The 14,945-nt window shown below is 39.4% G+C and overlaps 1 protein-coding gene and 1 long non-coding RNA gene across 8 annotated transcripts in view; one reads left to right on the forward strand and one right to left on the reverse strand.

Moving 5' to 3' along the window:
* LOC102073150 (uncharacterized) overlaps positions 1–14,945 on the reverse strand; it is a 110,852-nt gene that overhangs the window by 38,233 nt on the left and 57,674 nt on the right. The window lies entirely within an intron of this gene.
* On the forward strand, positions 2,147–14,115 carry LOC141727047 (uncharacterized). 3 transcript variants are annotated; one of them, XR_012578032.1, is made up of 3 exons: positions 2,147–2,684; positions 7,381–8,526; positions 11,244–14,115. It is a non-coding gene; the product is annotated as an uncharacterized LOC141727047 (long non-coding RNA). The 3 variants fall into 3 exon arrangements; XR_012578034.1 differs by lacking the exon at positions 11,244–14,115 and having other exon boundaries at positions 7,381–7,473; positions 7,914–7,965; XR_012578033.1 differs by having other exon boundaries at positions 7,381–11,262.

The following is a 14,945-nucleotide window of genomic DNA, read 5'->3' on the forward strand; positions in this document are numbered from 1 at the left end:
AGTTTTTATCCTACAAAAGATAGAGGTAGAACATGGATTCACAGATAGCTCTCGAAATCTTACAGAGATAGTGGATGAAGGTATAGACATGGAGGAAGGTTTTGAATTAAAGCCTTAGAACCGACGAGACTTTTTCCAATAATTACTTGTAATTGTTATCAGACATGACTAATGCTCTTTAAACTGACTAGGCTTCACAGCATTAAAATTGCTGTGTTGTAATATAGCAATGCGTAGTGCAAGCAAAAAGATGCTTTAAGTAAGTAATAGGTATATTATAGTAAATCCACAAAACGCAAGGTAGTTAATAAACGACATGCTTACAAAGGTTTCTTTTTAGGTGAACTGAGAGGGGCAATTGTGGGAAACTTTAAAATCTGAGTGTTTTGGGAAAGGTGTAAAAGACAGGCCTTAGAGACAGTTGAACTGTGGTTAGAGCTAAGCAGTAGCCATAAGATTTGTCAGCAGAAAAGTTATATACGAAGTAGAATAGTAAGGACAAATAGAGCAATGGTCAGTGTATTAACACTTGTCTAGAATAACTCCTTAAGTTGCAGAAAAGTATATCTAGCAAGATATTAGGAAGTTCTAAGCTTAATAATGGAGCTCTGTGCATTGTGTTTTAAGGCTTATAAGTAGGTATTTTATTGGAAATAAGCATTGTTTTAAGTGAAGGTAGGTGTACTTACAGTGGTTGGATGGGATTACTGTCAATATGGTTTTGCTTTGTGTGATTCGTCAAAAAACTTTTAAAGTAAGTTGTAACATTCTTTGCTGCCTGAGATGTGATCTAATGGCATCTTCCCGCTGTCATAACCATGTAATGAGGCTGATGCTGGAAAATAAAAGAGCTCAAGACGCGCTCTTAGCGGTCCCGTCCTGTTTGTGATTTGTGCATAGCCCCCAACCAGCAATATATATACAGTGCTTCATCATTGCCAACAAGGCCTAATGAATCCTTATACCAGGCTGGTAAAGACAGCTGGGATGTGACTAAAGACTGTTGTCACCTGCTGCCTATTCACTGTCAAACTATGAAGCCTTGGGCTGGCTCCCAATGGAGAGGTGTAGATATCAGAGAATGATGGCAACATTTGACACTAATTGGCGCCCATGTCAACTGTCTCAGCTGCTTTCAGCCTCTTAATGTGGTCCCTCCCCATGAGGGAGATGAGGCATACTGGTGGTAAGTTTGCTCTCTGCAGCCTCTCCTGCAGGAGCTCTGTGACAAGTAGTTCAAGCAGACAGGAAAAAAAAAGCCATAAGGAAATAGTTTTGTATGGTAAACCCTGTATTTTTGAGCAGAGTGTTTAGCAATCAATAGCTTTTGATATATATCTAATGCAATGGCAAAAGTTTACGGTGGCCTTGAGATCTGGCAGTACAGGCTTCAAGCCCTTGATCAAGTTTGACAGATGAATAATGCAATGGTTGACTCTCACAATTAAAATGCAAATAACATGTATATGTTAAGAGAAATTTTACAGATTTATAGTTGTGTTTTATCCCCTCCTTGCATTGTTATCATGGGGTAACCTGGGTAGTCGGTCATTTGAGAGGGTCAGCTTACTGACAGGTTACTGTGGCAGCACCTGACCGCCAATCAACATTTAAGGAAGTAAACTCCACCACTGGACATGGAAGAAGGAGTCGATGGACAGAACTTTGGGACGGGCTAAAGGGCTAAAAGACAAAACCTCCATTGTGTGGATGAGCATATGGTGGGAAAAATCCTCTGCTCCCTGCACCATAATATTTTCTCTATTCAGTCTTCTGTTATATTTTTGATAAAATTTTAATAAACCTTTTAATTTTTTTAGGAGTATAATTTCTCATAATGGTGGGGGGCTTCCCCCAGGATTTATACCTCACCCCGGAGGCACTAGGAGTTTTCAAAAGGGGCGCTCCCTGCCACAAATTTGGCAGAGTCTATCAAACTCTCCGAGGACTGCCTCTCCGAGGCACTGACTCACCGGACCACCGGTGGTCACCGACTGGAAGCCCAAAGACAACATAAGGCTGGATAAAGAAAAGAGGGGAAGGGGGGATGAGTACCATCCTCATAACTATTTCTCCCAGATTGTGACTCTGTAATTCCAATATATAAAAGTGAGCTTCACACTAGTACTATACTGGATCTGTCCTAGTCCCTTGAAGCATCAGGATATTGGACCGTAAGAAGAAAAAGGGAACAGCGGGACGGGGAGGAAAAGCAGAGATCCTCCAAAAGAGGACCCTGTGGCCGGCAGGATGCGTGAGATTGAAGAGTTTGTGAGGGGTTTGCGGCAGAGTTCGCCCATTGGGGGAGTCGCGTTTTTGCGAGGACGGGAATCCGCAGCGGGCTTCCCAGATGGCACACACAAAAGGGGCTGGTGAGCTCCGCATGACGCAGCGGCCCGAGCAGGGTGCAGCGCTCAAAGCAGGGGCTGCTTCTGGGGCGCATGCGGTGCTATAATTTCCAGAGACCGGGCTGGAAGCGGGGCGACCGCCGAGGGGTTTGTGTCGCCCAGGAGACATTGTGGCAGCTGGCACACCGCCGACCTGAGGGGGACCATGGGCAGACCGATGCCGAGCCGAATCGGGATGCGTGGAGCCACCGAAGCCGCGGCTGAGCTGGGCCATGGTGGGACCGCGGCTGCCAAGGCGAATTGCGCTAGGGGCGGGCCGCAGCCGAGCTGAGCCAGGTGGGGTTGGGAGCAAAGTGCCACTGGAGGAGTGGGGGAAGGGCAGGGACAGGTCTGGTGATACAGAAGTCCCTAGATCATAAGTGTTTTTCTTACTTGTCAAAAGATAATTACAATTGGGGGGGGGGGGGTGTTTAGGTTTTTTTCCTCTCTCTTCCCTTTTCCTTCTCTTTACTCCTATCCTTGTTTCCTCCCCCTCCCTTTTCCCTTTCCCTTGTAAGAGAGGCAGGCTCTGTCAGGGGAGGGCCTGTGATTGGTCGGTCAGGATGGGACTATGGGCAAGTAGGGAATCCCCAAGTAGAGAAGTGGAAATTTAAGAGATACCAATAGGTATCTCCAGTACCTCCAGATAGCCCACTAGGAAGGTAACTAGCCCAGAGGAAATATGACCTCAGTACCAGAGATAAAGACAAATTCAAAATGAGTCAGTATTGTACAGTAGAATACTCCAAAGGGGAAACCAGGAGCAGCCTAGATACTGGCCAAGATGTAGATCAGACAAAAGATAAATATCTCGGGCGGGCATTAAACATCTGTGTAAGAGCTAAGGAAGAAAGTGACTACCCTCCCTGCTGGGAGGGGGAGACCTCATCCTCGAAGGTGATCCTGTTTAAAGTATCAGAGAATGAGACCCTTTAAAACACTTGCCCACTCGACCTCCAATAGCCCCAATTGCACCTCCCCTACCCTCTGCTGGGCCCTAGCCAAAACGCTAGAAACAGGGTGGCACAATGAGAGGAAAGCAGATCAGAGGATATGATTATATCCCAATAGGATATATAGGATATAGAGCAATAGGATTATATCCCCTGAGGGAAGTACTCCAGTGGGAGCTGCAGGGAAGAATTGGATTTGTAGTCGTACCTCTAAGTTCTTCTGATGTGAAAATGTTCAAGAAAGAATTAAAAGGATCACTAGAGGACCCCATTAGATTAGCAGAGCAGTTACACCAGTTTCTGGGGCCCAATATTTATACATGGGAAGAAATGCAATCAATAATGACCATGCTATTCACACCAGAAGAAAGACAGATGATCTGGGCGGCTGGGATATGGATATGGGAAAGGGACTTCCAGGGGACCGGAAAAGGTCCATAATGTGCCCCAAATGGGATCACAACAGCTCTGGGGGAAGGCAAGACATAGAGGACTATAGAGCATTAAATATAAGATATTTCAAAGAGGCAGCTCCACGAAATCAAAATGCTTGTAAAGATTTTGATTAACAGCTAAAGAAAGAAGAAACCCTAACAGAGCAGCTGGAAAGATTGAGGAAGAATATGAGGCAACCTTCAGGATTGACTCTAATACAGCAGCTGGACGGATCTTACTAAAAATAAATGTTGTCACTCAAGATACATGGAGAAAGTTAGATATGTTAGATAGTTGGCAAGAATGGAGATTAGAAAATCTTTTAAGAGAGTCACAGAAGGTATATGTAAAGAGGGACGACGAGAACGTCAAAAGCCAAGGTAATAGCAACCACCATAGAGAAGGAAGCCAGCACGTAAAGAACAGCCCATGTAAGGGAGGTGGACCCTGAATGCAAGAAGATGAATGGAGGGGGGATGCAGCTTCTTGGGACTGGACACAAAAAGGATAGTTTGGGAAACAGGGAAACCTAGGACCAGTTTGCTTTTACTGTAAAGAGAATGGGCATATCAGAAAGAATTGCCCCCCACAGGGAAAAGGACCTGAGGATCTATGAGACAGAGCAAAAAGGAGAAGTGGGAGATTAGGGGTGTCAGTCTCTACCTCCTAGGGACAGAATACCATCAGGAACCCTTGATAACTTTAGAAATAGGTCTCCAGGAGGAATTTAAAAGAAGAGGAATTTGAATTCTTAGTAGACACAAATGAACTTGTGTTTGTAGAATTCCAAAGGGGTGCAAAAAAGGTGAAGATACGATGCAGGTAGTAGGTGCAAATGGGAAAGTGTTCAAAATCTCACTGATAAAGCAAGTAAAGTTTGAAAGAACAAATAAAATAGGAATTGGGATTCTATTAGTTCCAGAAGCAGGGTACAATTTATTAGGATCGGATTTACAGGTGCAGTTGGATGTTGGAATACTCCCAGAGGAAGGGAAAATGGTAGTTAAGCTTCTCCAATTAAGGGAAGAATATAAGGAGAAAAGTCATAAAATGGTGTGGGCAAAATAAAAAAAATGAGGTAAATTGAATGTGAAACCTGTAGTAATAAAAGTAGTTAATGAGGACCATCCAGTTTCCAAGGAGAAAAACTATTGTACATTGATGGATCTTAAAGAGTAGTCCAGGGGCACTGGGTATTGGAGTTTGCTATAGTGGATGAAGGGTTGGTAGCCACAGGAAAGGGAAAGTTACCTTCCAAATGGTCAGCTCAAGCATGTGAGTTATGTGCCCTAAAGCGACCTCTGGAAATATTAGCACAGAAAAGGGGAACAATATATACAGACTCAAAATATGCTTTTGGAGTAGTGCTTACACTGGAAAAACTCAGGAAGAGAGGGGGCTATTAAATTCAAAGGGAAAGTCACAAAAATTCACAAAAAAGCTTATTTCAAAGTATTAGAAACCTTTTAATTACCAGAGGAAATGCCAGTAGTATACGTTAAAGGACGTTAAAAAAGGCTTACTCAAGGGGAATGAAGGAACAATTTAGCAGATTTAGAAGCTAAAAATGCAGCTGAATCAGGGACATTCTCCACACCTGGCACAGAGATGCATGGATTGAAGCGTAATTTACTACTAGAAGAGGTCCCCCTTGGATTCCAAGGAGTAAGAGGTGACAAAAAATTTACATTATTAGCTGAGAATATAGTTAACTTTCATCATATAATCAGTCCCACAGAAGTCAACAAAGCTTTCTGTTAGCAATTCTGGGTACTTGGTGCTCTTTTTATTTTGAATCATTGAGGTTTATGTGAAATGCGTTCAGTCTAGAAATACGTTACCTAAAACATATTTTTGTATTTATATTGACACAATATATATTCACAGTGTGAATTTTATGAATGCCAGAGACTAAAATACCTTTTACAAATATACTGACATTCATAATGAACTAATACCTTGCAAACTACTTGTGTTTCTCTCACATTTAGGTTTTTTTGTGTCCAGGCTTAGCCCTGCAGGCAATTATTTACTTCAGTAACTTTTCCACGTAAGGCTTCTCATGGCAGTCTGAAGGCCTATCCTCACCTAAAAGACAGCTGTTCGAGCCCTTCCCTGAGGTTGCTAAGTAATAATGATACTTATAACTAAAAATAAACTCCTTCATTAAAATGCACAGACTACCAAAAGCAAGGGTGTCCTAAGCTCTCCTGATAGAGCTTTCTTTGGATCTCTTGTCCCCAAAAGAACAGCCACATACATCTGTGATTCTTCTCTCCATAGAAGAGTGCCTCCCAATTAGACTTTAAGATCCTAGAGATTTGCATCACTCAACCAAGTGCCTTACTGTGTCCAGCTGAAGTAAAGCCTGGCTATGAACAAGTGAGCAAGGGGCTATTGTGAAGTGAATTCCAGGGACCCAGTGAGAGCAATAGTGTCTGTGAATGCAGATCAACCTAACACATCTGCACGAGTAGGGAAAACCAGAATATGACCTCACAAAAGGAGAGTCAGAATGTGGGAGGGTGGTTGAAAAATAGGGATGTGGGAGAAAATGCAATGGGAGGAAAAGGAGAGGGGAAAGGAAACAAATTAAGGAAAACCAGAAGGCAACGAATGGAGACAATTTGTGTCCAGTAAAGACTGCAAAAAAACCCCCAGCAGTGGTGAGCTAAGAGTAAAAAACAGTCATAGGAAATAGCAAATTACATCTTGGAAAACTAGTAGAAACTTTATAGGACTTAACAAAAAGCTGGATGATGCACACAAAACTATGGGGATGGACAAGTCTGTATCATGGCCCCATATTTAGCACTAATGTTTTTGTTAGAAAGTTGAACTAGAGAATTGAAGTATCTGCTGGAAAACAGAAGGTCTAAAGATGGACCACACAGCTACATAGATTTCTAGACTGGTGCCAAAATTGAAAGGGTGGCAGGAAGTTGCTGTGGCCTCCAGTATTTCATGTCCTCCTCTGTAAATTTCCAAACCAATCCTGATAGGGTTGACTTTTATTCTTAGCTTTTAAAGAGTAATTGTTTTTGCCTGACAAATAGACTACAAAGTGGGTATTTCCAAAATACCCATCACTGCAGAAACACTGAATTTCTTTAGGGAACTGCAAAATATCTATCCTCAGCTTCTGTGCTACTTTGGACAGCAATTATTACAATCCTTGCTCTGCAAAACACATAGCTGATACTTTTCGAATTTGCCACTTCATTGTGCTTGAGCAGAGCTCATTGGATGCGGATAGATACAACTGAGAGCTGTATTAGATTGTATATTAGGAAGAAATTCTTCTCCAGGAGGGTGGCAACACACTAGAAGAGAAACCAAGAGAAACTGTGGATGTCCTGTGAGGGTACAGGACCTGGTTGGATAGGGCTTGAACCAGCCTGGTCTTGTGGAAGGCATCCCTGCATGTGGCACGGGAGTTGGAACAATATGATCTTTAAGGTGCCTTTTAACCCAAGCCATTCTATGATCAAACTGCCCAATTCCTGTTTTCCCTCCTTGATCTAGTTCTTCACTTTGTGCAGTCTGGGGCTGTGAGAGATTGGAATGTTTATGGTTAATGACTTAAAGTATTCTTTCATTTGTAGAGGCAGGAGGGTGCTTTGCTGAAGCCAGATTTGTGCACATCACTCAATTGAGGGAAAGGCAGAGACTTTTTTGTATGCTGCAGCTTGAGCCAGGTAAGGGAGAAGTCTGCTAAGAAGCAGATAATGTGGAGAAAGGATAGTGCTTTTTATCATGCCAATGGTTTTACGGCTAGTTCGGTTGCAAAACTCCCACCCCGCCTCGCCTCGCCTCACCTCCCTTCCCCTCCCCTCCCCTGTAGATTAATTCACCCCTTCTGATGGGGAATAACTGGCTCAACTATGCTGATGACAGAGGTAGCTGACCTCTCTTAGAAAGACTGATAAATCATCAAATACCCCCAAAGTGCCCCCCAGACTTTACTCCTGAGGTCTGCCACCAGAGGACTGCACAAGTGTTACAACAGAAACACAGTGCTGAAATAGACAGTGTAAGACTTCTTCCTCCTGCCCAGGGGAGGTACATTCCACCTCAACCTCAATGTACATTAACCAGTTCATCATTGTGTTTCATGGGTTTTTCTGTGTCCTGACAGATGAAGGTTGTGATCATCTCTACAAATAGGCACCAGAATTCCAACAATCAAGGCAAGAGTCATGGGTGGTGATACCTTTCCACTCTTATCCTTTCTTTCACTTTCTTTCTTGTCCTTATACATTTTTGTCAGTGTTCTTTTTATGCTTTTATGTTGCTATATTACTATAGATAATGATAACAAAAATGGCTACTTGCTTTCCACTGTAACCAATTTGATCTAAAATACACTCACACATATATATTTGTATATATATTTAGTATACACACCAGTCATTCAGTGTCATCTCACTTGCTCTGCCCCCAAAGGATCTTTTTAAAAGAACCTGGCTTACCTTTACCTTCTGGGGCAGGTGATAACATGAGTTCACCCAGATCATCCTTACAGCCACTGTCTGGTCTCACCACTTCTTATGCTGTTACTTACATTAGGACTTTTATGCAATGCCCAAATGTTGAAAAATTGAATACTTCCATGGTTTTATAAAACTATAAAGAGATTTTACTGTCTGTATTTATTTAAGTGGACGTAAATCTCCTTAATCAGAATGAATCTGTCCTCATAAGGCAGACCTTCCTCATAAAGAAGTCTCTGGCATGGCTGAGAACAAAATGTAAGTCCTATATATTTTTTTAATTATTTTCCTTATTCTAAGAAACCATTCTCAAAACTGAGAAATACTGTTCAAAAAGCTACCAAAAGCCAGGACAACAAAGTTCTATTCATTTTCTCTTCTTCTTCACTTAGCAAAACAGTTAAACCTTTGCATATCTTTTAACTGTGAGTAAGTTTATCCTGCTCATGAGTCTGTAGCAGATTAGCTTCAAGGTACTCAGTATCTTGCAAAGTTGCTCTGTTGATTTTGCTAGCATTATTAATATTCCTTGGATTTCTTTACAGCTGTCAGTAATAGGAAAAGATATTTCTAATTAACATGGGTATCCCTCAGAAACTTATCTAGGCTAAATTTTTCTGGCTAAGTATGGAGCACTAAACTGCCAGCAAATTGAAAACATCACAGGAGTGGTGCGAGGCAAATTGCTTTGGTTTTGTAAAATGAGCAAAACAGAAGTGTTGCTGAGACAGTTTATAGGATGCTGGTAATAAATTTTGTCCTCTTGACTGTTCAGGTTTCACCCATCCACCTCCATTCACAGTCCTCCCATGCAAATGGCTACTGGTGCTATGCAAAATACCATCATAAATATGCATAGTTCTGGATATTTGTGGTAATTTTTCAGGATTATCCAATATGACATTTGTGGGACAGGAACATACATCAATTTAAATGAGAGTGACAAATACCTTATTCTTTTTATTTCTATAGTATTTTTAATATTTCCTTGAACTCTCCTGAGAACAGTGTGAGCTGGTAGGAATTTGAACAAAATATTTTAAAATTGAAATATTTTACTAGCATACTACTTTTTAAGGCTTCAGGTTTTTAATGCATATCTGGTGTGCATTATCTCAATGCAGATTATTTATGTGCAATGAGAAAAAGTGTTCCTGTAGGTATTTTATATGTGATAGTTCTATTCCCTGCAGATAATAATCAAGAGTAAAGCAGTCTCATGAATTGGGCTAATTTCTGAAAATGAATTTGATCTATCTAATTACTTCAATAATAATTACCCACCTGATAGAACAATTGAGCAAGTTTTTCCTCTCATTTTTATTTGATCTGTTGTACGTCATAGATGTTTGGATACATTTTTAGTGGAGAAATTAACTGAGACATAGTCTAAAAAATTACTGCTTAGTTACTAATTAGAACCTTTTTTTTCTTGGTATTTTGAGTTATATATCTATATCTATATCTATATCTATATCTATATCTATATCTATACCTATATCTATATATCTATATCTATATCTAGCACACCAGCTAGATCTTCAAATTCATTGTTTCAGTTAAGATTAGTAAAGTTATTTGTAAATGAAGGTGCAAAGCATTCTGAGACCTCAAAGTATCAGTGGATATTTACCACACAATAGCATACAACAGAAAGTTTGAGAAAACTATGTTTTTACAAAAAACTATTTAAATTACCTGTTACATTGCAAATAACAGTGTTACTGGATATTGTTGCAGAATTAATTAATTTGCAAAACAAAATCTTTGTTATTTACACTGCTAAATGCCTCCAAATATTCACTAGTAAAATATGCAATATCATTATTCTATGAATCTTTCAGTCTTATGAGAAGTTATTCTATTCTCATATCCCTAAACAGAAAAAATGTTGTAGACCACATAAAAGGGAGAACAAAATTTTAATTGTGTATGTTTTTAATAAAACTTATTTACTGTTCTTATATTTCAAGAATACATTTCATTGTGTCTCTTAAATACATAAATACACCACTGCATTTGTACTTTGAAAAATATATATACTTTTTGCTTTATTCATTAATTGTATGGTATTTCCATTAAAAATACCATACATTAATGAATGATATTACCATTCATTAATGGTATGGTATTTTTAATGGACACCAACACAATTCTGTCCTCCTTGTGGAACAAGAGTGATAGAGTTCACTGAAAGTCTTTCATTATTGTGCAAGGTCTTAGATTTAATTGGGGAAATTAGCCAGAAGGTAATAGAACAATGTGGGAAGTTTTCACTTTGCATTACACAGGGATGTCAAATCAGGCATTTCACATTTATTTGTGGCCATGTGTAAACCTGACTGTGACACACTGCAAATATAACTTACAGCTGTGTTAGTCATATGAAAGGAGGGAATATTTTGCACCCCAGGACTCAGGCTCATGGAGGTGCTTACATATCTGCACAAGGGGATAGGTACATGAGCCTCCCAACTGCACAGACCAATATAGTCCCCCCAAACACTGTATTTTCAAAATGGCTAAAATTTATAATATGCCAGAGAATCTTTGAAGATCAAATTAATGTCTTAAACATGTGCTTCAGAATATGTGGATATGCATAGATGTAAGTATAGGAATTTTCTCTGTTTGAATAGATATTGAGCTTTTATCAGCCACAGAAGGAGTGACCAAGGTTTACCACGATCTCCTCCCTGTTCACAAAGGTTCTATGCCCAGAGACCTCCGTACAGTCATAAGAAAGAGTCCTGCAAAAACATTTAGTGCCTTACAGACACGGGGCCAAAATTAATATCAAGGCATGGCTTCTGGATAATCTATTTCATCACAAAGTTATTGAATAAAACATAATAACACTAAGGTTGTGTCTCTGTGTGCTCTCAGGGCATATTTTTTTGTGTTAGCATACACTAGTTCTTGTAGGAGCAGCACAGAGACTGAGCTTGTGTTTGTCCTCTGTTCTCACTCTTCAGACCAAGCTAAGTTTCAGAAGCTGTTCAGAAAAAACTGAAGATTTGGAATCCACGTTTAAGTGGATATGCCTGCAAATGCCCTGATCCTGAAAAGCCACTAAACAGGTAACAGAAGGTATTGGCATCAGAGTTCCTGGGAGAGCCTTTTGAAGAGCAGCACTGGTAAAAACTGTAATATGTTACTTTAAATTAGTAAGATGTCAAAGCATTGTACTATCTCTCAATACAAAGGAAGATCTGGTGTTACCGGATATCATTTACCAAGCCTCAGGGGCTTCTCCCAGTCAGAGCTCTTATAAAGCTGCAGGCATTTCACTGGCCAGATCCCGAGGGGGCGTGGAGTTCAGACGGATGAGAAAATCCAGACCGTGTCTTTCAAAAGTCTTTATAAAGGGTAGGCTGGCGAAATAAAACCCTCAGTGCCGCACGAACATCTGGGGGCAAGTATCTCTGTCTCCGTGCCCCTCACCCCTCCCCACATGCAACCTAACTGAGCCAGTGGAAAATTGCCTCTCCCTACATAAAGACAGAAAAATGTAAAATCTGTGTTACATATCTCTTCAAGATTGTTTTAATTTCCCTCTAAAACCATAATTAAGAATTTTACTTATGGCAAGTAAACTTCTGGAATTAAACAGAGACTTTTTCAACTGGAACATGGTAGATGTTGATAGATATTTCTTTTGAATTGCCAAGGAACAAAATACAACAGTTTGATGGCAAGAATCTGCCTGTTTATCACATAAGATAAATTTGTAAGGAATGTAACCAAGATATTTACTTACTACTGCTGCTAAACCAGCTTTATTTATCTTAGAAGATTTTTCCATCTATGAAGGGAAAACAAACTTTCCTTTGAGAGGTTTGTGAACTAAATAAAAAACGTCAAGTCTAAATCCCATGTGGAAATCCATTGTGTTTTATCCTGGATCGTCTTCCGGGTACAAATGAGGATGGGAAGTTTTCCTAGCTCTGTCACACAGACAGCCAATTTACAAGCATGGGCACACACTTTATGTCCTGTATCTCCCCCTCACCCGAAGACTCAGTCTCAGCTGCCTACCTTTCATGGAAAACTACAAACCAAGGAAAACACACCAGTAATAATACCTTGTAAATTAACTTGACATTTGATGCAGAGAAAACAAATCTAATGCTAAAAGCCTACAAAATACATGGAAAACAAAAGACACTCAGGACATGAACTATATATAGTGTGGATTTAAGAGCTCTGGAAGGTGGTTATTCTCTTGCAAAAAACACATTCAGCCCTCCTTCTCGTTGTTAAGCCAACTCAGTCAGTCTTCATTAAAGCCCCAACATCCACCAAATAAAGAAAAAGATACTCTATACTTTCAAAAACCGGTCCTCTATGGAGCCAAATAACAGCAATGAAGTGCTAGCTCTGGGCTCACCATCTTATGTCTCTAAAATTGCAATTTTTTGAAATATGCTATTGTTAAAAGATAAATTGTGGTTAGTGATACTAATTCACTCCTAATAGGCCATGCTAAGTAACTAAGATGTATGCCGGTATTTTATGATTGGCAAGCAGCCTATGAAACATGTGATGCACTGCTGTATCTTGGAAATTAGATTAAATATTTAGTTTTCCCCTGTACTTGAAGTTACAATTTTTTTCCTATGTCAAAGAATACATGAATTAAAAACAAGCAGACAATCATCTGCTTCTGTGACCCTGCTGGCAGTACTGATAGCAGTAGGATACAGAGGGACAGAGCAGACACAAATGCTCAGTAATGTAATTATGCTTTATTGTGGCTACATGTTCCTACCTCTGTTCCTCTTCCTTCTTTGTGTCCTACCACACACACATACAAACACTCCCCTCTGCAAAGCTGGCAGTTATTGCATCTCACAACTGCCTCCCTTACAGTTTACAAGCAAAGGCTTGTACTGATAAAATTCATAATCTTAGCATCCCTGCTTCTTGTTATTCACAGATTTGTTTACAAGTTCCTGTGTTCTGCTTTTTTCCTGTTACTACAGTTTATATCACTGGTAGGCCTATAGCTTTGCAGGAATTTTGAATGAAAATCAATATATATATTTGGTAAATATTCTGTATTTCCATAATTTAGCTGTTTGGGGTTTTTTTTAAGACAAAATTTTAAGAGGTTTATGGACTTACAGATATATGAAAAGTATGTCGATTGGCTTTTTTAGTACTTCAACTACTTAAGGTTCTGTTTGTGTAAAATAGCTTGAATAAAATGAGTGTGTATATATATGTGTGTGTGTATGTAAATGCATTTGAAATTTAAATGTTCATAAATCCTTGTCAGTTGTGCTGATTAAGTCGCACACTGATATGGGCAGTGATAAGGTTTTTTCCAAAAGAGTTAAAGTGTTAGAGAAAGAGTTACTCATTTTAATTTTTCTTTTGGTATAAAATAAAGAAAGGATTTAGCTAGTTCAAAGGAAGCAATTCCTACTTATCTAATTTTCACTTCTTTAAGAAAGCCTTTCATTAGTTTACTATTGCCAAATGAATATTTCCTTTTTGTGAAGAGCAAGATTTCATGTATGACTTATTTTCTAAATATTTACAGACTTGGGCTTTAATCTGTAAATTCTTGCAAGTTGCAAATCTTATCTGAGTAAATCAATAAATTACCGATCTGAGTAGTTTCTTGTAAGTAAATTTACTGAATCTGGCTGTAAAATTTAAAAATAATTTTAATATTAATTCCATGTTCTAGTTCTGTGCATTTTTCTTCTCCCACCTTTTTTTTTGAGATCCACTTGTGAAGAAATAATTTATATAACTTTTTCAGAAGCTGATATAAAGTATGTTTACTGAGCTACAACAATAAAAGAATATCACAATATGTGCATATGTAGCATCTACTTTTTCCCCCATTTTTGTTTGAAGTAACAGGATTTCCCTCATAATAAGTAAGAGTATTGCTCTTAATGTGGGCATGCTGCATTTTTAAGTGAGATCAATATCTTTCAAAAAGATAGTTAATTTGCAGTCAAATGCAGAACAGTTCACATTAACAGTATTCTGAGGCTTAAAGATTATTCATTCTGGAGCTTGAGGTTCTATTTTCTTCTGTCAATAACCATAGTGTTTTACAAGACATTGCGTCAGCAGTAAAGCAATTTAGAATGGAGGATATTTTTAGACTACATTAATTGGAAGAGGGGAAAGGAGGCAGTGAAGTAAGATATATGAATTTGTAATTCATATTTGTACTCTGAGCTCATAGTGGTACTTGGAGCTTCCATGATGGCTGAAACTGGGAGCTGACATCAAGGCAGTGCAGCACAGCTGCAAAACAGCACTCTCACCAAAGCACAGAGCAGGGGTTCTCTCTCTCTCTCTTTTCTGTTATATAAAGCCTTGTTTCTCAGTATGATTTTCCCTTCACAGCAGCCAACAAATACCCACTTTGCTAATAAAATTTTCATAGGATTACGATTCTTGTAGAACTGCAGGGTTACCAAGCCCACCCCAGCTCCAGATGCAGAGCCCAGCAGCCCACCTACCCTAAATTCCACTCGTGCATATCTTGGAGACAAAATATATGTGATACGTCTCCAAGCACTGCCTATGTACAGGAAAGTGTCTGACCACGGTTATTGGTTACTTTGTTGGCTCAAATGAATGCAGCTTATGCTACAGCTTTGAAGGTCCTGCTGACTAAATAACTAAGAAAAACACTATGTGGCAAT

This window comes from Zonotrichia albicollis, chromosome Z, assembly GCF_047830755.1.
Source record: "Zonotrichia albicollis isolate bZonAlb1 chromosome Z, bZonAlb1.hap1, whole genome shotgun sequence".
Lineage (NCBI taxonomy): Eukaryota > Metazoa > Chordata > Aves > Passeriformes > Passerellidae > Zonotrichia > Zonotrichia albicollis.